Genomic DNA, 27,908 nt, shown 5'->3' with positions numbered 1-27,908 from the left:
GTGTCTTCGTCCGTCTGGAATTCTGGTCTGAAAAATGGCACTTCCCCGGACCCGCAAGTGGCACGCGCCGTCGCCATTTGCGCCCAGGCAAAAGGTGGCAGCCTTGGGCTCTCAGGTGCCAATGATGGGGCCCCGTTAACACTAGAAAAATAACACTTGCTTTCTGTCCTGGCACCTTTTCCCAGGGAGGAATCTTCGTCCGTCTGGAAATCTGGGTTCAAAAATGGCACTGCCCCAAACCCGCACAAGGTACACACCGTCGAGCTTTGAGCCCAAGGAAAAGGGGGCAGCCTTGGGCTCACAGCTGCCAATGATGGTGCCCCATTACCCCTACTAAAGGCACAATGGCTTTCTGTCCTGGCACCTTTTCCCAGGGAGGAATCTTCATCGGTTTGGAATTCTGGTCTGAGAATCGGCACTTTCCTGGACCCGCAAGTGGAACGCACCATCGAGCTTTGCGTCCAGGGAAAAGGTGGCAGTCTTGGGCTCTCAGGTGCCCATGATGGGGCCCCATTACCTTTACAAAAAGCACAATGGCTTTCTGTCCTGGCACCTTTTCCCTGGGAGGAGTCTTCATTGGTCTGGAATTCTGGGCTGTAAAATGGCACTTTTTGGGACCAGCACGTAGCACGCACTGTCGAGCTTTGCGCCCAGGGAAAAGGAGGCAACCCCTGGCTCTCAGGTGCCAATGATGGGCCCCCATTAACACTAGAAATGGAACAATCGCTTTCTGTCCTGGGAGCCCTTTCCCTGGGAGGAGTCGTCATCCGTCTGGAATCCTGGGCTGAATAAAGCACTTTCTCTGACCTGCACAGGGCACGCACCATCTAGCTTTGTGCCCAGGGAAAACGTGGCAGCCTTGGGCTCTCAGCTGCCAATGATGGGGCCCCGTTAACACCAGAAAAATAACACTTGCTTTCTGTCCTGGCACCTTTTCCCAGGGAGGAATCTTTGTCCGTCTGGAAATCTGGGCTGAAAAATGGCACTGCCCCAAACCCGCACAAGGTACACACCGTCGAGCTTTGTGCCCAGGGAAAATGGGGCAGCCTTGGGCTCTCAGGTGCCAATGATGGTGCCCCAATTCCCCCTACAAAAGGCACAATGGCTTTCTGTCCTGGCACCTTTTCCCAGGGAGGAATCTTCATCGGTTTGGAATTCTGGTCTGAGAATCGGCACTTTCCTGGACCCGCAAGTGGAACGCACCGTCGAGCTTTGCGCCCAGGGAAAAGGTGGCAGCCTTGGGCTCTCAGGTGCCAATGACGGACCCCATTACCACTAGAAAAGGCACAATAGCTTTCTGTCCTGGCACCTTTTCCCTGGGAGGAATCTTCATTGGTCTGGAATTCTGGGCTGTAAAATGGCACTTTCTGGGACCAGCAAGTGGCACTCACTGTCATGCTTTGCGCCCAGGGAAAAGGAGGCAACCTCTGGCTCTCAGATGCCAATGACGGGCCCCCATTAACACTAGAAATGGAACAATCGCTTTCTGTCCTGGAAGCCTTTTCCCTGGGAGGAGTCGTCATCCGTCTGGAATCCTGGGCTGAACAAAGCACTTTCTCTGACCTGCACAGGGCACGCACCATCTAGCTTTGCGCCCAGGGAAAAGGTGGCAGCCTTGGGCTCTCAGGTGCCAATGATGGGTCCCCGTTAACACTAGATAAATAACAATCGCTTTCTGTCCTGGCACCTTTTCCCTGGGAGGAATTTTCGTCCATCTGGAATTCTGGGCTGAAAAACGGCACTTCCCCGGACCTGCAAGTGGAACGCACCGTCGAGCTTTGTGCCCAGGCAAAAGGTGGCAGCCTTGGTCTCTCAGGTGCCAATGATGGGGCCCCATTAACACTAGAAAAATAACACTTGCTTTCTGTCCTGGCACCTTTTCCCAGGGAGGAATCTTCATTGGTCTGGAATTCTGGGCTGAAAACGGCTCTTTCCCTTACCCGCATGTGGCACGCGCCGTCGACATTTGCGCCCAGGCAAAAGGTGGCAGCCTTGGGCTCTCAGGTGCCAATGATGGGGCCCCGTTAACACTAGAAAAATAACACTTGCTTTCTGTCCTGGCACCTTTTCCCTGGGAGGAATCTTCATTGGTCTGGAATTCTGGGCTGAAAATGGCTCTTTCCCTTACCCGCATGTGGCACGCACCGTCGAGCTTTGCGCCCAGGGAAAAGGTGGTAGCCCTGGGCTCTCAGGTGCCAATTTTGGGGCCCCATTAACCCTAGAAAAGGCACAATCGCTTTCTGTCCTTGCACCTTTTCCCAGGGAGAAATCTTCGCTGGCCTGGAATTCTGGGATGAGAAACGGCACATTCCCGGACTTGCAAGTGGCACGCGCCGTCGACATTTGTGCCCAGGGAAAAGGTGGCAGCCTTGGGCTCTCAGGTGCCAAAGATGAGGTCCCATTACCCCTAGAAAAGGCACAATGGCTTTCTGTCCTGACACCTTTTCCCAGAGAGGAATCGACTTCCATCTGGAATTCTGGGCTGAAAAACAGCCCTTTCCCGGACCCGCACAGGGTATGCACCGTCGAGCTTTGCACCCAGGCAAAAGGTGGCAGCCTTGGGCTCTCAGATGCTAATGATGATGGGGCCCAATTAGCATTACAAAATACACAATGGCTTTGTCTCCTGGTACCTTTTCCCTCTGAGGAATCTTCATAGGTCTGGAATTCTGGGCTGAAAACGGCTCTTTCCCTTACCCGCATGTGGCACGCACCGTCGAGCTTTGCGTCCAGGGAAAAGGTGGCAGCCCTGGGCTCTCAGGTGTCAATTTTTGGGCACCATTAACCCTAGAAAAGGCACAATTGCTTTCTGTCCTGGCACCGTTTCCCTGGGAGAAATCTTCATCGGCCTCGAATTCTGGGATGAGAAACAGCACATTCCTGGACCCGCAAGTGGCACGCATGGTCGAGCTTTGCGCTCAGGGAAAAGGTTGCAGCCTTCGGCTCTCAGGTGTCAATGATGGAGCCCCATTAACCCTAGAAAAGGAACAATCGCTTTCTGTCCTGACACCTTTTCCCAGGGAGGAATCTTCATCGGTCTGGAATTCTGGAATGAGAAACGGCAATTTCCCGGACCCTCACGTAGCACGCATGGTCGAGCTTTGCGCCCAGGGTATAGGAGGCAACCTTGGGCTCTCAGGTGCCAATGATGGGGCCCGATTAAGCCTAGAAATGGAGCAATCGCTATCTGTCCTGGGAGCCTCTTCCCTGTGAGGAGTCTTCATCCGTCTTGAATTGAGGGCTGAAAAATGGCACTTTCCCGAACAAGAAAGTGGTACGCGCCGTTGATGTTTGCGCCCACGGAAAAGGTGGCAGCCTTGAACTCTCAGGTGCCAATGATGGGGCACCATTGACCCTAGAAAAGGACAATTCGATTTCTGACCTGGCACCTTTTCCCTGGGAGGTATCTTCGTCCGTCTGGAATTCTGGGATGAATAATGGCACTTCTCCGGACACGCAAGTGGCACGCGCCGTCGACATTTGCGCCCAGGCAAAAGGTGGCAGCCTTGGGCTCTCAGGTGCCAATGATGGGGCCCCGTTAACACTAGAAAAATAACACTTGCTTTCTGTCCTGGCACCTTTTCCCAAGAAGGAATCTTCGTCCGTCTGGAAATCTGGGTTCAGAAATGGCACTGCCCCAAACCCGCACAAGGTACACACCGTTGAGCTTTGTGCCCAGGGAAAAGGGGGCAGCCTTGGGCTCTCAGGTGCCAATGATGGTGCCCCATTACCCCTACAAAAGGCACAATGGCTTTCTGTCCTGGCACCTTTTCCCAGGGAGGAATCTTCATTGGTCTGGAATTCTGGGCTGTAAAATGGCACTTTCTGGGACCAGCAAGTGGCACTCACTGTCATGCTTTGCGCCCAGGGAAAAGGAGGCAACCTCTGGCTCTCAGATGCCAATGACGGGCCCCCATTAACACTAGAAATGGAACAATCGCTTTCTGTCCTGGAAGCCTTTTCCCTGGGAGGAGTCGTCATCCGTCTGGAATCCTGGGCTGAACAAAGCACTTTCTCTGACCTGCACAGGGCACGCACCATCTAGCTTTGCGCCCAGGGAAAAGGTGGCAGCCTTGGGCTCTCAGGTGCCAATGATGGGGCCCAATTAGCATTACAAAATACACAATGGCTTTGTCTCCTGGTACCTTTTCCCTCTGAGGAATCTTCATAGGTCTGGAATTCTGGGCTGAAAAATGGCACTTTCCCGGTCTTGCACATGGAACGCTCCGTCGAGCTTTGCGCCCAGGGAAAAGGTGGCAGCCTTGGTCTCTCAGGTGCCAATGATGGGGCCCCGTTAACACTAGAAAAATAACACTTGCTTTCTGTCCTGGCACCTTTTCCCAGGGAGGAATCTTCATTGGTCTGGAATTCTGGGCTGAAAACGGCTCTTTCCCTTACCCGCATGTGGCACGCGCCGTCGACATTTGCGCCCAGGCAAAAGGTGGCAGCCTTGGGCTCTCAGGTGCCAATGATGGGGCCCCGTTAACACTAGAAAAATAACACTTGCTTTCTGTCCTGGCACCTTTTCCCTGGGAGGAATCTTCATTGGTCTGGAATTCTGGGGTTCAAATGGCTCTTTCCCTTACCCGCATGTGGCACGCACCGTCGAGCTTTGCGCCCAGGGAAAAGGTGGTAGCCCTGGGCTCTCAGGTGCCAATTTTGGGGCCCCATTAACCCTAGAAAAGGCACAATCGCTTTCTGTCCTGGCACCTTTTCCCAGGGAGAAATCTTCGCTGGCCTGGAATTCTGGGATGAGAAACGGCACATTCCCGGACTTGCAAGTGGCACACGCCGTCGACATTTGCGCCCAGGGAAAAGGTGGCAGCCTTGGACTCTCAGCTGCCAAAGATGAGGTCCCATTACCCCTAGAAAAGGCACAATGGCTTTCTGTCCTGACAACTTTTCCCAGAGAGGAATCGACTTCCGTCTGGAATTCTGGGCTGAAAAACGGCCCTTTCCCGGTCCCGCACAGGGTATGCACCGTCGAGCTTTGCACCCAGGGAAAAGGTGGCAGCCTTGGGCTCTCAGGTGCCAATGATGGGGCCCAATTAGCATTACAAAATACACAATGGCTTTGTCTCCTGGTACCTTTTCCCTCTGAGGAATCTTCATAGGTCTGGAATTCTGGGCTGAAAAATGGCACTTTCCCGGTCTTGCACATGGAACGCTCCGTCGAGCTTTGCGCCCAGGGAAAAGGTGGCAGCCTTGGTCTCTCAGGTGCCAATGATGGGGCCCCGTTAACACTAGAAAAATAACACTTGCTTTCTGTCCTGGCACCTTTTCCCAGGGAGGAATCTTCATTGGTCTGGAATTCTGGGCTGAAAACGGCTCTTTCCCTTACCCGCATGTGGCACGCGCCGTCGACATTTGCGCCCAGGCAAAAGGTGGCAGCCTTGGGCTCTCAGGTGCCAATGATGGGGCCCCGTTAACACTAGAAAAATAACACTTGCTTTCTGTCCTGGCACCTTTTCCCTGGGAGGAATCTTCATTGGTCTGGAATTCTGGGGTTCAAATGGCTCTTTCCCTTACCCGCATGTGGCACGCACCGTCGAGCTTTGCGCCCAGGGAAAAGGTGGTAGCCCTGGGCTCTCAGGTGCCAATTTTGGGGCCCCATTAACCCTAGAAAAGGCACAATCGCTTTCTGTCCTGGCACCTTTTCCCAGGGAGAAATCTTCGCTGGCCTGGAATTCTGGGATGAGAAACGGCACATTCCCGGACTTGCAAGTGGCACACGCCGTCGACATTTGCGCCCAGGGAAAAGGTGGCAGCCTTGGACTCTCAGCTGCCAAAGATGAGGTCCCATTACCCCTAGAAAAGGCACAATGGCTTTCTGTCCTGACAACTTTTCCCAGAGAGGAATCGACTTCCGTCTGGAATTCTGGGCTGAAAAACGGCCCTTTCCCGGTCCCGCACAGGGTATGCACCGTCGAGCTTTGCACCCAGGGAAAAGGTGGCAGCCTTGGGCTCTCAGGTGCCAATGATGGGGCCCAATTAGCATTACAAAATACACAATGGCTTTGTCTCCTGGTACCTTTTCCCTCTGAGGAATCTTCATAGGTCTGGAATTCTGGGCTGAAAAATGGCACTTTCCCGGTCTTGCACATGGAACGCTCCGTCGAGCTTTGCGCCCAGGGAAAAGGTGGCAGCCTTGGGCTCTAAGGTGTCCATTTTGAGGCCCCATTAACCCTAGAAAAGGCACAATTGCTTTCTGTCCTGGCACCGTTTCCCTGGGAGAAATCTTCATCGGCCTCAAATTCTGGGATGAGAAACAGCACATTCCTGGACCCGCAAGTGGCACGCACCGTCGAGCTTTGCGCTCAGGGAAAAGGTTGCAGCCTTCGGCTCTCAGGTGTCAATGATGGAGCCCCATTAACCCTAGAAAAGGAACAATCGCTTTCTGTCCTGACACCTTTTCCCAGGGAGGAATCTTCATCGGTCTGGAATTCTGGAATGAGAAACGGCAATTTCCCGGACCCTCACGTAGCACGCATGGTCGAGCTTTGCGCCCAGGTTATAGGAGGCAACCTTGGGCTCTCAGGTGCCAATGATGGGGCCCGATTAAGCCTAGAAATGGAACAATCGCTTTCTGTCCTGGGAGCCTCTTCCCTGTGAGGAGTCTTCATCCGTCTTGAATTGAGGGCTGACAAACGGCACTTTCCCGGACAAGAAAGTGGTACGCGCCGTTGATGTTTGCGCCCACAGAAAAGGTGGCAGCCTTGAACTCTGAGGTGCCAATGATGGGGCACCATTGACCCTAGAAAAGGACAATTCGATTTCTGACCTGGCACCTTTTCCCTGGGAGGTGTCTTCGTCCGTCTGGAATTCTGGGCTGAAAAATGGCACTTCCCCGGACCCGCAAGTGGCACGCGCCGTCGCCATTTGCGCCCAGGCAAAAGGTGGCAGCCTTGGGCTCTCAGGTGCCAATGATGGGGCCCCGTTAACACTAGAAAAATAACACTTGCTTTCTGTCCTGGCACATTTTCCCAGGGACGAATCTTCGTCCATCTGGAAATCTGGGTTCAGAAATGGCACTTCCCCAAACCCGCACAAGGTACACACCGGCGAGCTTTGCGCCCAGGGAAAAGGGGGCAGCCTTGGGCTCTCAGGTGCCAGAGATGGTTCCCCATTACCCCTACAAAAGGCACAATGGCTTTCTGTCCTGGAACCTTTTCCCAGGGAGGAATCTTCATCGGTTTGGAATTCTGGTCTGAGAATCGGCACTTTCCTGGACCCGCAAGTGGAACGCACCATCAAGCTTTGCGTCCAGGGAAAAGTGGAAGTCTTGTGTTCTCAGGTGCCAATGATGAGACCCCATTACCTTTACAAAAAGCACAATGGCTTTCTGTCCTGGCACCTTTTCCCTGGGAGGAGTCTTCATTGGTCTGGAATTCTGGGCTGTAAAATGGCACTTTCTGGGACTAGCACGTGGCACGCACTGTCGTGCTTTGCGCCCAGGGAAAAGGGAGGCAACCTCTGGCTCTCAGATGCCAATGACGGGCCCCCATTAACACTAGAAATGGAACAATCGCTTTCTGTCCTGGGAGCCTTTTCCCTGGGAGGAGTCGTCATCCGTCTGGAATCCTGGGCTGAACAAAGCACTTTCTCTGACATGCACGTGGCAGGAACCATCTAGCTTAGCGCCCAGGGAAAAGGTGGCAGCCTTGGGCTTTCAGGTGCCAGTGATGGGTCCCCATTAACACTAGATAAATAACACTTGCTTTCTGTCCTGGCACCTTTTCCCTGGGAGGAATTTTCGTCCATCTGGAATTCTGGGCTGAAAAACGGCACTTCCCCGGACCTGCAAGTGGAACGCACCGTCGAGCTTTGTGCCCAGGCAAAAGGTGGCAGCCTTCGGCTCTCAGGTGCCAACGATAGGGCCCCATTACCCCTAGAAAAAGAACAATCGCTTTCTGTCCTGACACCTTTTCCCAGGGAGGAATCTTAATTGGTCTGGAATTCTGGGCTGAAAATGGCTTTTTCCCTTACCTGTATGTGGCACGCACCGTCGAGCTTTGCGCCCAGGGAAAAGGTGGCAGCCTTGGGCTCTCAGCTGCCAAAGATGAGGTCCCATTACCCCTAGAAAAGGCACAATGGCTTTCTGTCCTGACACCTTTTCCCAGAGAGGAATCGACTTCCGTCTGGAATTCTGGGCTGAAAAACGGCCCTTTCCCGGACCCGCACAATGTATGCACCGTCGAGCTTTGCACCCAGGGAAAAGGTGGCAGCCTTGGGCTCTCAGGTGCCAATGATGGGGCCCAATTAGCATTACAAAATACACAATGGCTTTGTCTCCTGGTACCTTCTCCCTCTGAGGAATCTTCATAGGTCTGGAATTCTGGGCTGAAAAATGGCACTTTCCCGGACCCGCACGTGGAACGCTCCGTCGAGCTTTGCGCCCAGGGAAAAGGTGGCAGCCTTGGGCTCTCAGGTGTCCATTTTAGGGCCCCATTAACACTAGAAAAGGCACAATTGCTTTCTGTCCTGGCACCTTTTCCCAGGGAGGAATCTTCATCAGTCTGGAATTCTGGAATGAGAAACGGCAATTTCCCGGAACCTCACGTAGCACGCATGGTCGAGCTTTGCGCCCAGGGTGTAGGAGGCAACCTTGGGCTCTCAGGTGCCAATGATGGGGCCCGATTAACCCTAGAAATGGAACAATCGATTTCTTTCCTGGGAGCCTCTTCCCTGTGAGGAGTCTTCATCTGTCTGGAATTGAGGGCGGAAAAACGGCACGTTCCTGGACAAGAAAGTGGTACGTGTCGTTGATGTTTGTGCCCACGGAAAAGGTGGCAGCCTTGAACTCTGAGGTGCCAATGATGGGGCACCATTGACCCTAGAAAAGGACAATTCGATTTCTGACCTGGCACCTTTTCCCTGGGAGGTGTCTTCGTCCGTCTGGAATTCTGGGCTGAAAAATGGCACTTCCCCGGACCCGCAAGTGGCACGCGCCGTCGCCATTTGCGCCCAGGCAAAAGGTGGCAGCCTTGGGCTCTCAGGTGCCAATGATGGGGCCCCGTTAACACTAGAAAAATAACACTTGCTTTCTGTCCTGGCACCTTTTCCCAGGAAGGAATCTTCGTCCGTCTGGAAATCTGGGTTCAGAAATGGCACTGCCCCAAACCCGCAAAAGGTACACACCGTCGAGCTTTGCGCCCAGGGAAAAGGGGGCAGCCTTGGGCTCACAGCTGCCAATGATGGTGCCCCATTACCCCTACAAAAGGCACAATGGCTTTCTGTCCTGGCACCTTTTCCCAGGGAGGAATCTTCATCGGTTTGGAATTCTGGTCTGAGAATCGGCACTTTCCTGGACCCGCAAGTGGAACGCACCATCGAGCTTTGCGTCCAGGGAAAAGGTGGCAGTCTTGGGCTCTCTAGTGCCAATGATGGGGCCCCATTACCTTTACAAAAAGCACAATGTCTTTCTGTCCTGGCAGCTTTTCCCTGGGAGGAGTCTTCATTGGTCTGGAATTCTGGGCTGTAAAATGGCACTTTCTGGGACCAGCAAGTGGCACGCACTGTCATGCTTTGCGCCCAGGGAAAAGGAGGCAACCTCTGGCTCTCAGATGCCAATGACGGGCCCCCATTAACTCTAGAAATGGAACTATCGCTTTCTCTCCTGGAAGCCTTTTCCCTGGGAGGAGTCGTCATCCGTCTGGAATCCTGGGCTGAACAAAGCACTTTCTCTGACCTGCACGTGGCAGGCACCATCTAGCTTTGCGCTCAGGGAAAAGGTGGCAGCCTTGGGCTCTCAGGTGCCAATGATGGGGCCCCGTTAACACTACATAAATAACAATTGCTTTCTGTCCTGGCACCTTTTCCCAGGGAGGAATTTTCGTCCATCTGGAATTCTGGGCTGAAAAACGGCACTTCCCCGGACCTGCAAGTGGAACGCACCGTCGAGCTTTGTGCCCAGGCAAAAGGTGGCAGCCTTCGGCTCTCAGGTGCCAACGATAGGGCCCCATTACCCCTAGAAAAAGAACAATGGCTTTCTGTCCTGGCACTTTTCCCAGGGAGGAATCTTCGTCCGTCTGGAATTCTGGGCTGAAAACGGCTCTTTCCCTTACCTGCATGTGGCACGCACCGTCGAGCTTTGCGCCCAGGGAAAAGGTTGCAGCCCTGGGCTCTCAGCTGCCAATTTTGGGGCCCCATTAACCCTAGAAAAGGCACAATCGCTTTCTGTCCTGGCACCTTTTCCTAGGGAGAAATCTTCACTGGCCTGGATTTCTGGGATGAGAAACGGCACATTCCCGGACTTGCAAGTGGCACGCGCGGTCGACATTTGCTCCCAGGGAAATGGTGGCAGCCTTGGGCTCTCAGGTGCCAAAGATGGGGCCCCATTACCCCTAGAAAAGGCACAATGGCTTTCTGTCCTGACACCTTTTCCCAGAGAGGAATCGACTTCCATCTGGAATTCTGGGCTGAAAAACGGCCCTTTCCCAGACCCGCACAGGGTATGCACCGTCGAGCTTTGCACCCAGGGAAAAGGTGGCAGCCTTGGGCTCTCAGGTGCCAATGATGGGGCCCAATTAGCATTACAAAATACACAATGGCTTTGTCTCCTGGTACCTTTTCCCTCTGAGGAATCTTCATAGGTCTGGAATTCTGGGCTGAAAAATGGCACTTTCCCGGTCTTGCACATGGAACGCTCCGTCGAGCTTTGCGCCCAGGGAAAAGGTGGCAGCCTTGGTCTCTCAGGTGCCAATGATGGGGCCCCGTTAACACTAGAAAAATAACACTTGCTTTCTGTCCTGGCACCTTTTCCCAGGGAGGAATCTTCATTGGTCTGGAATTCTGGGCTGAAAACGGCTCTTTCCCTTACCCGCATGTGGCACGCGCCGTCGACATTTGCGCCCAGGCAAAAGGTGGCAGCCTTGGGCTCTCAGGTGCCAATGATGGGGCCCCGTTAACACTAGAAAAATAACACTTGCTTTCTGTCCTGGCACCTTTTCCCTGGGAGGAATCTTCATTGGTCTGGAATTCTGGGGTTCAAATGGCTCTTTCCCTTACCCGCATGTGGCACGCACCGTCGAGCTTTGCGCCCAGGGAAAAGGTGGTAGCCCTGGGCTCTCAGGTGCCAATTTTGGGGCCCCATTAACCCTAGAAAAGGCACAATCGCTTTCTGTCCTGGCACCTTTTCCCAGGGAGAAATCTTCGCTGGCCTGGAATTCTGGGATGAGAAACGGCACATTCCCGGACTTGCAAGTGGCACACGCCGTCGACATTTGCGCCCAGGGAAAAGGTGGCAGCCTTGGACTCTCAGCTGCCAAAGATGAGGTCCCATTACCCCTAGAAAAGGCACAATGGCTTTCTGTCCTGACACCTTTTCCCAGAGAGGAATCGACTTCCGTCTGGAATTCTGGGCTGAAAAACGGCCCTTTCCCGGTCCCGCACAGGGTATGCACCGTCGAGCTTTGCACCCAGGGAAAAGGTGGCAGCCTTGGGCTCTCAGGTGCCAATGATGGGGCCCAATTAGCATTACAAAATACACAATGGCTTTGTCTCCTGGTACCTTTTCCCTCTGAGGAATCTTCATAGGTCTGGAATTCTGGGCTGAAAAATGGCACTTTCCCGGTCTTGCACATGGAACGCTCCGTCGAGCTTTGCGCCCAGGGAAAAGGTGGCAGCCTTGGGCTCTAAGGTGTCCATTTTGAGGCCCCATTAACCCTAGAAAAGGCACAATTGCTTTCTGTCCTGGCACCGTTTCCCTGGGAGAAATCTTCATCGGCCTCAAATTCTGGGATGAGAAACAGCACATTCCTGGACCCGCAAGTGGCACGCACCGTCGAGCTTTGCGCTCAGGGAAAAGGTTGCAGCCTTCGGCTCTCAGGTGTCAATGATGGAGCCCCATTAACCCTAGAAAAGGAACAATCGCTTTCTGTCCTGACACCTTTTCCCAGGGAGGAATCTTCATCGGTCTGGAATTCTGGAATGAGAAACGGCAATTTCCCGGACCCTCACGTAGCACGCATGGTCGAGCTTTGCGCCCAGGTTATAGGAGGCAACCTTGGGCTCTCAGGTGCCAATGATGGGGCCCGATTAAGCCTAGAAATGGAACAATCGCTTTCTGTCCTGGGAGCCTCTTCCCTGTGAGGAGTCTTCATCCGTCTTGAATTGAGGGCTGACAAACGGCACTTTCCCGGACAAGAAAGTGGTACGCGCCGTTGATGTTTGCGCCCACAGAAAAGGTGGCAGCCTTGAACTCTGAGGTGCCAATGATGGGGCACCATTGACCCTAGAAAAGGACAATTCGATTTCTGACCTGGCACCTTTTCCCTGGGAGGTGTCTTCGTCCGTCTGGAATTCTGGGCTGAAAAATGGCACTTCCCCGGACCCGCAAGTGGCACGCGCCGTCGCCATTTGCGCCCAGGCAAAAGGTGGCAGCCTTGGGCTCTCAGGTGCCAATGATGGGGCCCCGTTAACACTAGAAAAATAACACTTGCTTTCTGTCCTGGCACATTTTCCCAGGGACGAATCTTCGTCCATCTGGAAATCTGGGTTCAGAAATGGCACTTCCCCAAACCCGCACAAGGTACACACCGGCGAGCTTTGCGCCCAGGGAAAAGGGGGCAGCCTTGGGCTCTCAGGTGCCAGAGATGGTTCCCCATTACCCCTACAAAAGGCACAATGGCTTTCTGTCCTGGAACCTTTTCCCAGGGAGGAATCTTCATCGGTTTGGAATTCTGGTCTGAGAATCGGCACTTTCCTGGACCCGCAAGTGGAACGCACCATCAAGCTTTGCGTCCAGGGAAAAGTGGAAGTCTTGTGTTCTCAGGTGCCAATGATGAGACCCCATTACCTTTACAAAAAGCACAATGGCTTTCTGTCCTGGCACCTTTTCCCTGGGAGGAGTCTTCATTGGTCTGGAATTCTGGGCTGTAAAATGGCACTTTCTGGGACTAGCACGTGGCACGCACTGTCGTGCTTTGCGCCCAGGGAAAAGGGAGGCAACCTCTGGCTCTCAGATGCCAATGACGGGCCCCCATTAACACTAGAAATGGAACAATCGCTTTCTGTCCTGGGAGCCTTTTCCCTGGGAGGAGTCGTCATCCGTCTGGAATCCTGGGCTGAACAAAGCACTTTCTCTGACATGCACGTGGCAGGAACCATCTAGCTTAGCGCCCAGGGAAAAGGTGGCAGCCTTGGGCTTTCAGGTGCCAGTGATGGGTCCCCATTAACACTAGATAAATAACACTTGCTTTCTGTCCTGGCACCTTTTCCCTGGGAGGAATTTTCGTCCATCTGGAATTCTGGGCTGAAAAACGGCACTTCCCCGGACCTGCAAGTGGAACGCACCGTCGAGCTTTGTGCCCAGGCAAAAGGTGGCAGCCTTCGGCTCTCAGGTGCCAACGATAGGGCCCCATTACCCCTAGAAAAAGAACAATCGCTTTCTGTCCTGACACCTTTTCCCAGGGAGGAATCTTAATTGGTCTGGAATTCTGGGCTGAAAATGGCTTTTTCCCTTACCTGTATGTGGCACGCACCGTCGAGCTTTGCGCCCAGGGAAAAGGTGGCAGCCTTGGGCTCTCAGCTGCCAAAGATGAGGTCCCATTACCCCTAGAAAAGGCACAATGGCTTTCTGTCCTGACACCTTTTCCCAGAGAGGAATCGACTTCCGTCTGGAATTCTGGGCTGAAAAACGGCCCTTTCCCGGACCCGCACAATGTATGCACCGTCGAGCTTTGCACCCAGGGAAAAGGTGGCAGCCTTGGGCTCTCAGGTGCCAATGATGGGGCCCAATTAGCATTACAAAATACACAATGGCTTTGTCTCCTGGTACCTTCTCCCTCTGAGGAATCTTCATAGGTCTGGAATTCTGGGCTGAAAAATGGCACTTTCCCGGACCCGCACGTGGAACGCTCCGTCGAGCTTTGCGCCCAGGGAAAAGGTGGCAGCCTTGGGCTCTCAGGTGTCCATTTTAGGGCCCCATTAACACTAGAAAAGGCACAATTCCTTTCTGTCCTGGCACCTTTTCCCAGGGAGGAATCTTCATCAGTCTGGAATTCTGGAATGAGAAACGGCAATTTCCCGGAACCTCACGTAGCACGCATGGTCGAGCTTTGCGCCCAGGGTGTAGGAGGCAACCTTGGGCTCTCAGGTGCCAATGATGGGGCCCGATTAACCCTAGAAATGGAACAATCGATTTCTTTCCTGGGAGCCTCTTCCCTGTGAGGAGTCTTCATCTGTCTGGAATTGAGGGCGGAAAAACGGCACGTTCCTGGACAAGAAAGTGGTACGTGTCGTTGATGTTTGTGCCCACGGAAAAGGTGGCAGCCTTGAACTCTGAGGTGCCAATGATGGGGCACCATTGACCCTAGAAAAGGACAATTCGATTTCTGACCTGGCACCTTTTCCCTGGGAGGTGTCTTCGTCCGTCTGGAATTCTGGGCTGAAAAATGGCACTTCCCCGGACCCGCAAGTGGCACGCGCCGTCGCCATTTGCGCCCAGGCAAAAGGTGGCAGCCTTGGGCTCTCAGGTGCCAATGATGGGGCCCCGTTAACACTAGAAAAATAACACTTGCTTTCTGTCCTGGCACCTTTTCCCAGGAAGGAATCTTCGTCCGTCTGGAAATCTGGGTTCAGAAATGGCACTGCCCCAAACCCGCAAAAGGTACACACCGTCGAGCTTTGCGCCCAGGGAAAAGGGGGCAGCCTTGGGCTCACAGCTGCCAATGATGGTGCCCCATTACCCCTACAAAAGGCACAATGGCTTTCTGTCCTGGCACCTTTTCCCAGGGAGGAATCTTCATCGGTTTGGAATTCTGGTCTGAGAATCGGCACTTTCCTGGACCCGCAAGTGGAACGCACCATCGAGCTTTGCGTCCAGGGAAAAGGTGGCAGTCTTGGGCTCTCTAGTGCCAATGATGGGGCCCCATTACCTTTACAAAAAGCACAATGTCTTTCTGTCCTGGCAGCTTTTCCCTGGGAGGAGTCTTCATTGGTCTGGAATTCTGGGCTGTAAAATGGCACTTTCTGGGACCAGCAAGTGGCACGCACTGTCATGCTTTGCGCCCAGGGAAAAGGAGGCAACCTCTGGCTCTCAGATGCCAATGACGGGCCCCTATTAACTCTAGAAATGGAACTATCGCTTTCTCTCCTGGAAGCCTTTTCCCTGGGAGGAGTCGTCATCCGTCTGGAATCCTGGGCTGAACAAAGCACTTTCTCTGACCTGCACGTGGCAGGCACCATCTAGCTTTGCGCTCAGGGAAAAGGTGGCAGCCTTGGGCTCTCAGGTGCCAATGATGGGGCCCCGTTAACACTACATAAATAACAATTGCTTTCTGTCCTGGCACCTTTTCCCAGGGAGGAATTTTCGTCCATCTGGAATTCTGGGCTGAAAAACGGCACTTCCCCGGACCTGCAAGTGGAACGCACCGTCGAGCTTTGTGCCCAGGCAAAAGGTGGCAGCCTTCGGCTCTCAGGTGCCAACGATAGGGCCCCATTACCCCTAGAAAAAGAACAATGGCTTTCTGTCCTGGCACTTTTCCCAGGGAGGAATCTTCGTCCGTCTGGAATTCTGGGCTGAAAACGGCTCTTTCCCTTACCTGCATGTGGCACGCACCGTCGAGCTTTGCGCCCAGGGAAAAGGTTGCAGCCCTGGGCTCTCAGCTGCCAATTTTGGGGCCCCATTAACCCTAGAAAAGGCACAATCGCTTTCTGTCCTGGCACCTTTTCCTAGGGAGAAATCTTCACTGGCCTGGATTTCTGGGATGAGAAACGGCACATTCCCGGACTTGCAAGTGGCACGCGCGGTCGACATTTGCTCCCAGGGAAATGGTGGCAGCCTTGGGCTCTCAGGTGCCAAAGATGGGGCCCCATTACCCCTAGAAAAGGCACAATGGCTTTCTGTCCTGACACCTTTTCCCAGAGAGGAATCGACTTCCATCTGGAATTCTGGGCTGAAAAACGGCCCTTTCCCAGACCCGCACAGGGTATGCACCGTCGAGCTTTGCACCCAGGGAAAAGGTGGCAGCCTTGGGCTCTCAGGTGCCAATGATGGGGCCCAATTAGCATTACAAAATACACAATGGCTTTGTCTCCTGGTACCTTTTCCCTGGGAGGAATCTTCATAGGTCTGGAATTCTGGGCTGAAAAATGGCCCTTTCCCGGACCCGCACGTGGAACGCTCCGTCGAGCTTTGCGCCCAGGGAAAAGGTGGCAGCCTTGGGCTCTCAGGTGTCCATTTTGAGGCCCCATTAACCCTAGAAAAGGCACAATTGCTTTCTGTCCTGGCACCTTTTCCCTGGGAGAAATCTTCATCGGCCTCGAATTCTGGGATGAGAAACAGCACATTCCTGGACCCGCAAGTGGCACGCACCGTCGAGCTTTGCGCTCAGGGAAAAGGATGCAGCCTTCGGCTCTCAGGTGCCAATGATGGGTCCCCATTACTCCTAGAAAAGGAGAAATCGATTCCTGTCCTGGCACCTTTTCCCAAGGACGAATCTTCATCGGTCTGGAATTCTGGAATGAGAAACGGCAATTTCCCGGACCCTCACGTAGCACGCATGGTCGAGCTTTGCGCCCAGGGTATAGGAGGCAAACTTGGGCTCTCAGGTGCCAATGATGGGGCCCCATTACCCCTAGAAAAAGAACAATGGCTTTCTGTCGTGGCACCTTTTCCCTGGGAGGAATATTCATTGGTCTGGAATTCTGGGCTGAAAAACGACACTTCCCCGGACCTGCAAGTGGAACCCACCGTCGAGTTTGTGCCCAGGGAAAAGGTGGCAGCCTTGGGCTCTCAGGTGCCAATGACGGGTCCCATTACCCCTAGAAAAAGAACAATCGCTTTCTGTCCTGGCACCTTTTCCCAGGGAGGAATTTTCGTCCGTCTGGAATTCTGGACGGAAAAACGGCACTTCCCCGGACCTGCAAGTGGAATGCACCATCGAGCGTTGTGCCCAGGCAAAAGGTGGCAGCCCTGGGCTCTCAGCTGCCAATTTTCGGGCCCCATTAACCCTAGAAAAGGCACAATCGCTTTCTGTACTGGCACCTTTTCCCTGGGAGGAATCTTCATTGGTCTGGAATTCTGGGCTGAAAACGGCTCTTTCCCTTACCCGCACGTGGCATGCACCGTCGAGCTTTGCGCCCAGGGAAAAGGTGGCAGTCCTGGGCTCTCAACTGCCAATTTTGGGGCCCCATTATCCCTAGAAAAGGCACAATTGCTTTCTGTCCTGACACCTTTTCCCTGGGAGAAATCTTCATCGACCTCAAATTCTGGGATGAGAAACAGCACATTCCTGGACCCGCAAGTGGCACCCACCGTCGAGCTTTGCGCTCAGGGAAAAGGTGGCAGCCTTGGGCTCTCAGGTGCCAATGATGGGGCCCAATTAGCATTACAAAATACACAATGGCTTCGTCTCCTGTCACCTTTTCCCTCTGAGGAATCTTCATAGGTCTGGAATTCTGGGCTGAAAAATGGCACTATCCCGGACCTGCATGTGGAACGCTCCGTCGAGCTTTGCGCCCAGGAACAAGGTGGCAGCCTTGGGCTCTCAGGTGTCAATTTTGGGGCCCCATTAACCCTAGAAAAGGAACAATTGCTTTCTGTCCTGGCACCTTTTCCCTGGGAGAAATCTTCATCGGCCTCAAATTCTGGGATGAGTAACAGCACATTCCTGGACCCGCAAGTGGCACGCACCGTCGAGCTTTGCGCTCAGGGAAAAGGTGGCAGCCTTCGCCTCTCAGGTGCCAATGATGGAGCCCCATTACTCCTAGAAAAGGAGAAATCGATTCCTGTCCTTGCACCTTTTCCCAGGGAGGAATCTTCATCGGTCTAGAATTCTGGAATGAGAAACGGCAATTTCCCGGACCCTCACGTAGCACGCATGGTCGAGCTTTGCACCCAGGGTATAGGAGGCAACCTTGGGCTCTCAGGTGCCAATGATGGGGCCCGATTAAGCCTAGAAATGGAGCAATCGCTTTCTGTCCTGGGAGCCTCTTCCCTGTGAGGAGTCGTCATCCGTCTGGAATTCAGGGCTGAAAAGCAGCGCTTTCCCGGACAAGAAAGTAGTACATGCCGTTGATGTTTGCGCCCACGGAAAAGGTGGCAGCCTTGGGTATTCAGGTGCCAATGATGGGGCACCATTGACCCTAGAAATGGACAATTTGTTTTCTGACCTGGCACCTTTTCTCTGGGAGGTATCTTCGTCCGTCTGGAATTCTGGGCTGAAAAATGGCACTTTCCCGGACCCGCAAGTGGCACGCGCCGTCGACATTTGCTCCCAGGGAAAAGGTGGCAGCCTTGGGCTCTCAGGTGCCAATGATGGAGTCCCCTTAAGCCTAGAAAAGGAGAAATCGATTCCTGTCCTGGTACCTTTTCCCTGGGAGGAATCTTCATCGGTCTGGAATTCCGGAATGGGAAACGGCAATTTCTGGGACCAGCACGTGGGATGTACTGTCGTGCTTTACACCCAGGGAAAAGGAGGCAACCTCTGGCTCTCAGATGCCAATGACGGACCCCCATTAACACTAGAGATGGAACAATCGCTTTCTGTCGGGGAGCCTTTTCCCTGGGAGGAGTCGTCATCCGTCTGGAATTCTGGGCTGAACAAAGCACTTTCTCTGACCTGCACGTGGCAGGCACCATCTAGCTTTGCACCCAGGGAAAAGGTGGCAGCCTTGGGCTCTCAGGTGCCAATGATGTGTCCCCGTTAAGACTAGATAAATATCAATCGCTTTCTGTCCTGGCACCTTTTCCCTGGGAGGAATTTTCGTCCGTCTGGAATTCTGGGCTGAAAAACGGCATTCCCCGGGCCCGCAAGTGGAACGCACCGTCGAGCTTTGCGCCCAGTCAAAAGGTGGCAAACGGGCTCTCAGGTGCCAATGATGGGGCCCCATTACCCCTAGAAAAAGAACAATCGCTTTCTGTCCTGGGAGCCTCTTCCCTGTGAGGAGTCTTCATCCGTCTGGTATTCAGGGCTGAAAAACGGTACTTTCCCGGACAAGAAAGTGGTACGTACCGTTGATGTTTGCGCCCACGGAAACATATTTCAGGGCACATATTTCTTATGGTTTTCAAAAGTAAATCCTATGCATCTAAAACTCCAGGGCTGGAGCTTGCTTTCACGGTGAAAAGCACTTTTGTTCCTTGGGGGAAGCTCAACGATCAAAATGCAACTTTGCTTTGATAACAAGTGAAACAGTCGATTCCTGTCAGACAGAAGGCATCAGGACACAGTATTCTTATGGCTCTGGCTAGTGAATCACATGCATCAGAGAATCCAGGACTGGAGCTCTCTTTCTGGATGCAAAGCACAGTTGTTCCTTAGGGGAAGTTCAGCTCGCAAAGAGTAGCATTTTTCTGCTAACAAGTGAAACAGTCGATTCCTGCCAGAAAGTATGTATCAGGACTCATATTTCTTATGGCTTTAGAAAGATTCTCATATGCATCTGAGAATCCAGGACTGGATCTTTCTTTCTCCGTGAAAAACAACCTTGCTCTTTAGGGGAAGCTCATCTCGCAAACTTTTCAATGTGCAATTTTCAGTGCAACTTTTCGTTGCTAACAAGAGAAACAGCTGATTCTTGCAAGACAGAAGGCATAAGGACACACATGTCTTATGGCTTTGATAAGTGAATCATATGCATCTGAGAATCCAGGCCTGAAACTTTCTTTCTCCGTGAAAAGCACAGTGGTTCTTTAGAGGAGCTCATCTCGCAAAGTGCAACTAACTCTCCCATGATCTGCTAAAGTGTGGCACGGTTGATTCGTGCCAGACAGAAGGCTGCAAGATACATATTTTTTATGGATTTGGAAAGAGACTTATATGCATCAGAGAATCCAGGCCTGGAACTTTCTTTCTCTGTGAGAAACAGAATTGTTCTTAATGGGAAGCTCATCTTCCAAAGTGCAACTAACAGTCCCATTCTCTGCTAACAAGTGAAAGTGTTGATTCCTGCCAGAGAGAATACATTAGAGCACTCATTTCTAACGGCTTTTGAAAGTGAATCATATGCATCAGATAATCCATGCCTGGAACTTTCTTATTTGGGAAAGGCACAAGTGCCCCTTGAAGCAAGTTCATCTCGCAAAGTGCAAATAAAACTCCCATGGTCCTTTAACAAGTGAAACATGTGGTTCCTGCAAGACAGAACATATAAGGAAACACATTTCTTATGGTTTTGGAAAGTGAATCCTATGCACCTGAGAATCGAGGCCTGGAGCATTCTTACTCTGGGAAAAGCACAGGTGCTCCTTTTAGGACGTTCATCTCGCAAAGTGCAGCTAATAGTCACATGCTCTGGTAACAACTGTAAGAGTTGATTCCTGCCAGACAAAAGGCATCAGGACACACATTTCTTATGGCTTTGAAAAGTGAATCATATGCATCTAAAACTCCAGGGCTGGAGTTTGCTTTCACGGTGCAAAGCACTGTTGTTCCTTAGGGGAAGCTCAACGAGCAAAGTGCAACTTTGCTTTGCTAACAAGTGAAACAGTCGATTCCTCTCAGACAGAAGGCATCAGGACACAGTATTCTTATGGCTCTGGTTAGTGAATAACATGCATCAAAGAATCCAGGACTGGAGCCCTCTTTCTGGATGCAAAGCACAGTTGTTCCTTAGGGGAAGTTCAGCTTGTAAATAGTAGCATTTTTCGGCTAACAAGTGAAACAGTCGATTCCTGCCAGAAAGAATGCATCAGGACACATATTTCTTATGGCTTTAGAAAGATTCTCATATGCATCTGAGAATCCAGGACCGGATCTTTCTTTCTCGGTAAAAAACAACGTTGTTCCTTAGGGGAAGCTCAACGCGCAAAGTGCAACTTTTCGTTCCTAAAAAGAGAACCAGCTGATTCTTTCAAGACAGAAAGCAAAAGGACACCCATTTCTTATGGCTTTGATAAGTGAATCATATGCATTCGAGAATGCAGGTCTGGAGCTTTCTTTCTTGGTGAAAACACAGTTGTTACATACGGGAGGCTCGTATCGCAAAGTGTATCTTTGCTCTTCTAACACGTGAAACTCTTGATTTCTGACAGACAGGAGACATCAGGGCACATATTTCATATGGTTTTGGAAAATAAATCATATGCATCTAAAACTCCAGGGCTGGAGCTTGCTTTCACGGTGCAAAGCTCGACCATGCGTGCTACGTGAGGGTCCGGGAAATTGCCGTTTCTCATTCCAGAATTCCAGACCGATGAAGATTCCTCCCTGGGAAAAGGTGTCAGGACAGAAAGCAATTGTTCCTTTTCTAGGGTTAATGGGGCTCCATCATTGACACCTGAGAGCCGAAGGCTGCAACCTTTTCCCTGAGCGCAAAGCTCGACGGTGCGTGCCACTTGCGGGTCCAGGAATGTGCTGTTTCTCATCCCAGAATTGGAGGCCGATGGAGATTTCTCCCAGGGAAAAGGTGCCAGGGCAGAAAGCAATTGTGCCTTTTGTAGGGTTAATGGGGCCCCAAAATTGACACCTGAGAGCCCAAGGCTGCCACATTTTCCCTGGGCGCAAAGCTCGACGGAGCGTTCCACGTGCGGGTCCGGGAAAGTGCCATTTTTCAGCCCAGAATTCCAGACCTATGAAGATTCCTCAGAGGGAAAAGGTACCAGGAGACAAAGCCATTGTGTATTTTGTAATGCTAACTGGGCCCCATCATTGGCACCTGAGAGCCCAAGGCTGCCACCTTTTCCCTGGGTGCAAAGCTCGACGGTGCATACCCTGTGCGGGTCCGGGAAAGGGCCGTTTTTCAGCCCAGAATTCCAGACGGAAGTCGATTCCTCTCTGGGAAAAGGTGTCAGGACAGAAAGCCATTGTGCCTTTTCTAGGGGTAATGGGACCTCATCTTTGGCACCTGAGAGCCCAAGGCTGCCACCTTTTCCCTGGGAGCAAATGTCAACGGCGCGTGCCACTTGCAAGTCCGGGAAAGTGCCGTTTCTCATCCCAGAATTCCAGGCCAGCGAAGATTTCTCCCTGGGAAAAGGTGCCAGGACAGAAAGCCATTGTGCCTTTTGTAGGGGTTAATGGGGCCCCAAAATTGGCAGCTGAGAGCCCAGGGCTGCCACCTTTTCCCTGGGCGCAAAGCTCGACGGTGCGAGCCACATACGGGTAAGGGAAAGAGCCGTTTTCAGCCCAGAATTCCAGACCAATGAATATTCCTCCCAGGGAAAAGGTGCCAGGACAGGAAACGATTGTTCTTTTTCTAGGGGTAATGGGGCCCGTCATTGGCACCTTAGAGCCCAAGGCTGCCACCTTTTGCCTGGGCACAAAGCTCGATGGTGCGTTCCACCTGCAGGTCCGGAGAAGTGCCGTTTTTCAGCCCAGAATTCCAGATGGACGAAAATTCCTCCCTGGGAAAAGGTGCCAGGACAGAAAGCGATTGTTATTTATCTAGTGTTAACGGGGCCCCATCATTGGCACCTTAGAGCCCAAGGCTGCCACCTTTTCCCTGGGCACAAAGCTAGATGGTGCCTGCCACGTGCAGGTCAGAGAAAGACCTTTGTTCAGCCCAGGATTCCAGACGGATGACGACTCCTCCCAGGGAAAAGGCTCCCAGGACAGAAAGCGATTGTTCCATTTCTAGTGTTAATGGGGGCCCGTCATTGGCATCTGAGAGCCAGAGGTTGCCTCCTTTTCCCTGGGCGCAAAGCTCGACAGTGCGTGCCACGTGCTGGTCCCAGAAAGTGCCATTTTACAGCCCAGAATTCCAGACCAATGAAGATTCCTCCCAGGGAAAAGTTGTCAGGACAGAAAGCCATTGTGCTTTTTGTAAAGGTAATGGGGCCCCATCATTGGCACCTGAGAGCCCAAGACTGCCACCTTTTCCCTGGACACAAAGCTCGATGGTGCGTTCCACTTGCGGGTCCAGGAAAGTGCCGATTCTCAGACCAGAATTCCAGACGGACGAAGATTCCTCCCTGGGAAAAGGTGTCAGGACAGAAAGCCATTGTGCCTTTTGTAGGGGTAATGGGGCACCATCATTGGCAGCTGTGAGCCCAAGGCTGCCCCCTTTTCCCTGGGCACAAAGCTTGACGGTGTGTACCTTGTGCGGGTTTGGAGCAGTGCCATTTTTGAACCCAGATTTCCAGATGGACGAAGATTCCTCCCTGGGAAAAGGTGCCAGGACAGAAAGCAAGTGTTATTTTTCTAGTGTTAACGGGGCCCCATCATTGGCACCTGAGAGCCCAAGGCTGCCACCTTTTCCCTGGGCGCAAAGCTAGATGGTGCCTGCCACTTGCAGGTCAGAGAAAGTGCTTTGTTCAGCCCAGGATTCCAGACGGCTGACGACTCCTCCCAGGGAAAGGGCTCCCAGGACAGAAAGCGATTGTTCCATTTCTAGTGTTAATGGGGGCCCGTCATTGGCATCTGAGAGCCAGAGGTTGCCTCCTTTTCCCTGGGCGCAAAGCACAACAGTGCGTGCCACGTGCTGGTCCCAAAAAGTGCCATTTTAAAGCCCAGAATTCAAGACCAATGAAGACTCCTCCCAGGGAAAAGGTGTCCGGACAGAAAGCCATTGTGCTTTTTGCAAAGGTAATGGGGCCACATCATTGGCACCTGAGAGCCCAAGACTGCCACCTTTTCCCTGGGCGCAAAGCTTGATGGTGCGTTCCACTTGCGGGTCCAGGAAAGTGCCGATTCTCAGACCAGAATTCCAAACCGATGAAGACTCCTCCCTGGGAAAAGGTGCCAGGACAGAAAGCCATTGTGCCTTTTGTAGGGGTAATGGGGCACCATCATTGGCACCTGAGAGCCCAAGGCTGCCCCCTTTTCCCTGGGCGCAAAGCTCGACGGTGTGTACCTTGTGCGGGTTTGGGGCAGTGCCATTTCTGAACCCAGATTTCCAGACGGACGAAGATTCCTCCCTGGGAAAAGGTGCCAGGACAGAAAGCAAGTGTTATTTTTCTAGTGTTAACGGGGCCCCATCATTGGCACCTGAGAGCCCAAGGCTGCCACCTTTTGCCTGGGCGCAAATGTTGACGGCGTGTGCCACTTGCGGGTCCGGGGAAGTGCCATTTTTCAGCCCAGAATTCCAGACGGACGAAGACACCTCCCAGGGAAAAGGTGCCTGGTCAGAAATCGAATTGTCCTTTTCTAGGGTCAATGGTGCCCCATCATTGGCACCTCAGAGTTCAAGGCTGCCACCTTTTCCCTGGGCGCAAACATCAACGGCGCGTACCACTTTCTTGTCCGGGAAAGTGCCGTTTGTCAGCCCTCAATTCCAGACGGATGAAGACTCCTCACAGGGAAGAGGCTCCCAGGACAGAAAGCGATTGTTCCATTTCTAGGGTTAATCGGGCCCCATCATTGGCACCTGAGAGCCCAAGGTTGCCTCCTATACCCTGGGCGCAAAGCTCGACCATGCGTCCTACGTGAGGGTCCGGGAAATTGCCGTTTCTCATTCCAGAATTCCAGACCGATGAAAATTCCTCCCTGGGAAAAGGTGCCAGGACAGGAATCGATTTCTCCTTTTCCAGGAGTAATGGGGACCCATCATTGGCACCTGAGAGGCGAAGGCTGCCACCTTTTCCCTGAGCGCAAAGCTCGACGGTGCGTTCCACTTGCGGGTCCAGGAATGTGCTGTTTCTCATCCCAAAATTCGAGGCCGATGAAGATTTCTCCCAGGGAAAAGGTGCCAGGGCAGAAAGCAATTGTGCCTTTTCTAGGGTTAATGGGGCCTCAAAATTGACACCTGAGAGCCCAAGGCTGCCACCTTTTCCCTGGGCGCAAAGCTCGACGGAGCGTTCCACGTGCGGGTCCGGGAAAGTGCCATTTTTCAGCCCACAATTCCAGACCTATGAAGATTCCTCAGAGGGAAAAGGTACCAGGAGACAAAGCCATTGTGTATTTTGTAATGCTAATTGGGCCCCACCATTGGCACCTGAGAGCCCAAGGCTGCCACCTTTTCCCTGGGTGCAAAGCTCGACGGTGCATACCCTGTGCGGGTGCGGGAAAGGGCCATTTTTCAGCCCAGAATTCCAGATGGAAGTCGATTCCTCTCTGGGAAAAGGTGTCAGGACAGAAAGCCATTGTGCCTTTTCTAGGGGTAATGGGGCCCCATCTTTGGCACCTGATAGCCCAAGGCTGACACCTTTTCCCTGGGCGCAAATGTCGACGGCGGGTGCCACTTGCAAGTCTGGGAATGTGCCGTTTCTCATCCCAGAATTCCAGGCCAGCGAAGATTTCTCCCTGGGAAAAGGTGCCAGGACAGAAAGCCATTGCGCCTTTTCTAGGGTTAATGGGGCCCCAAAATTGGCAGCTGAGAGGCCAGGGCTGCCACCTTTCCCCTGGGCGTAAAACTCGACGGGGCATACCCTGTGCGGGTCCGGGAAAGGGCCGTTTTTCAGACCAGAATTCCAGACGGAAGTCGATTCCTCTCTGGGAAACGCTGTCAGGACAGAAAGCCATTGTGCCTTTTCTAGGGTTAATGGGGCCCCAAAATTGCAGTTGAGAGCCCAGGGCTGCCACCTTTTCCCTGGGCGCAAAGCTCGACGGTGCGTGCCTCATGCCGGTAAGGGAAAGAGCCGTTTTCAGCCCACAATTCCAGACCTATGAAGATTCCTCCCAGGGAAAAGGTGCCAGGACAGAAAGCAAGTATTATTTATCTAGTGTTAACGGGGCCCAATCATTGGCACCTGAGAGCCCAAGGCTGCCACCTTTTGCCTGGGCACAAAGCTCGACGGTGCATTCCACTTGCAGGTCCGAGGAAGTGCCGGTTTTTCAGCCCAGAATTCCAGACGGACGAAAATTCCTCCCTGGGAAAAGGTGCCAGGACAGAAAGCGATTGTTATTTATCTAATGTTAACGGGGCCACATCGTTGGCACCTTAGAGCCCAAGGCTGCCACCTTTTCCCTGGCTGCAAAGCTAGATGGTGCCTGCCACGTGCAGGTCAGAGAAAGTGCTTTGTTCAGCCCAGGATTCCAGACGGATGACGACTCCTCCCAGGGAAAAGGCTCCCAGGACAGAAAGCGATTGTTCCATTTCTAGTGTTAATGGGGGCCCGTCATTGGCATCTGAGAGCCAGAGGTTGCCTCCTTTTCCCTGGGCGCAAAGCACGACAGTGCGTGCCACGTGCTGGTCCCAGAAAGTGCCATTTTACAGCCCAGAATTCCAGACCAATGAAGACTCCTCCCAGGGAAAAGGTGCCAGGACAGAAAGCCATTGTGCTTTTTGTAAAGGTAATGGGGTCTCATCATTGGCACCTGAGAACACAAGACTGCCACCTTTTCCCTGGACGCAAAGCTTGATGGTGCGTTCCACTTGCGGGTCCAGGCAAGTGCCGATTCTCAGACTAGAATTCCAAACCAATGAAGATTCCTCCCTGGGAAAAGGTGCCAGGACAGAAAGCCATTGTGCCTTTTGTAGGGGTAATGGGGCACCATCATTGGCACCTGAGAGCCCAAGGCTGCCCCCTTTTCCCTGGGCACAAAGCTCAACGGTGTGTACCTTGTGCGGGTTTGGGGCAGTGCCATTTCTGAACCCAGATTTCCAGACGGACGAAGATTCCTCCCTGGGAAAAGGTGTCAGGACAGAAAGCAAGTCTTATTTTTCTAGTGTTAATGGGGCCCCATCCTTGGCACCTGAGAGCCCAAGGCTGCCACCTTTTGCCTGGGCGCCAATGTCGACAGCTCGTGCCACTTGCGGGTCCGGGAAGTGCCATTTTTCAGCCCAGAATTCCAGACGGACAAAGACACCTCCCAGGGAAAAGGTGCCAGGTCAGAAATCGAATTCTCCTTTTCTAGGGTCAATGGTGCCCCATCATTGGCACCTCAGAGTTCAAGGCTGCCACCTTTTCCGTGGGCACAAACATCAACGGTGTGTACCACTTTCTTGTCCGGGAAAGTGCCGTTTCTCAGCCCTCAATTCCAGACGGATGAAGACTCCTCACAGGGAAGAGGCTCCCAGGACAGAAAGCGATTGTTCCATTTCTAGGGTTAATCGGGCCCCATCATTGGCACCTGAGAGCCCAAGGTTGCCTCCTATACCCTGGGCGCAAGGCTCGACCATGCGTGCTACGTGAGGGTCCGGGAAATTGCCGTTTCTCATTCCAGAATTCCAGACCGATGAAGATTCCTCCCTGGGAAAAGGTGCCAGGACAGGAATGGATTTCTCCTTTTCTAGGAGTAATGGGGACCCATCATTGGCACCTGAGAGCCGAAGGCTGCAACCTTTTCCCTGAGCGCAAAGCTCGACAGTGCATACCCTGTGCGGGTCCGGGAAAGGGCCGTTTTTCAGCCAAGAATTCCAGACGGATGACGACTCCTCCCAGGGAAAAGGCTCCCAGGACAGAAAGCGATTGTTCCATTTCTAGTGTTAATGGGGGCCCGTCATTGGCATCTGAGAGCCAGAGATTGCCTCCTTTTCCCTGGGCGCAAAGCACGACAGTGCGTGCCACGTGCTGGTCCCAGAAAGTGCCATTTTACAGCCCAGAATTCCAGACCAATGAAGACTCCTCCCAGGGAAAAGGTGCCAGGACAGAAAGACATTGTGCTTTTTGTAAAGGTAATGGGGCCCCATCATTGGCACTAGAGAGCCCAAGACTGCCACCTTTTCCCTGGACGCAAAGCTCGATGGTGCGTTCCACTTGCGGGTCCAGGAAAGTGCCGATTCTCAGACCAGAATTCCAAACCGATGAAGATTCCTCCCTGGGAAAAGGTGTCAGGACAGAAAGTCATTGTGCCTTTTGTAGGGGTAATGGGGCACCATCATTGGCACCTGAGAGCCCAAGGCTGCCCCCTTTTCCCTGGACGCAAAGCTCGACGGTGTGTACCTTGTGCGGGTTTTGGGGAAGTGCCATTTTTCAGCCCAGAATTCCAGACGGACGAAGACTCCTCCCTGAGAAAAGGTGCCAGGACAGAAAGCCATTGTGCCTTTTCTAGGGGTAATGGGGCACCATCTTTGGCACCTGAGAGCCCAAGGCTGCCACCTTTTCCCTGGGCGCAAATGTCGACGGCGCGTGCCACTTGCAAGTCCGG

The sequence above is a fragment of the Pithys albifrons genome, chromosome 25, assembly GCF_047495875.1.
Source record: "Pithys albifrons albifrons isolate INPA30051 chromosome 25, PitAlb_v1, whole genome shotgun sequence".
NCBI classification, from domain to species: Eukaryota; Metazoa; Chordata; class Aves; order Passeriformes; family Thamnophilidae; genus Pithys; species Pithys albifrons.
The sequence above is the reverse complement of the archived record's forward strand: the minus strand, read 5'-3'. Positions refer to the sequence as shown.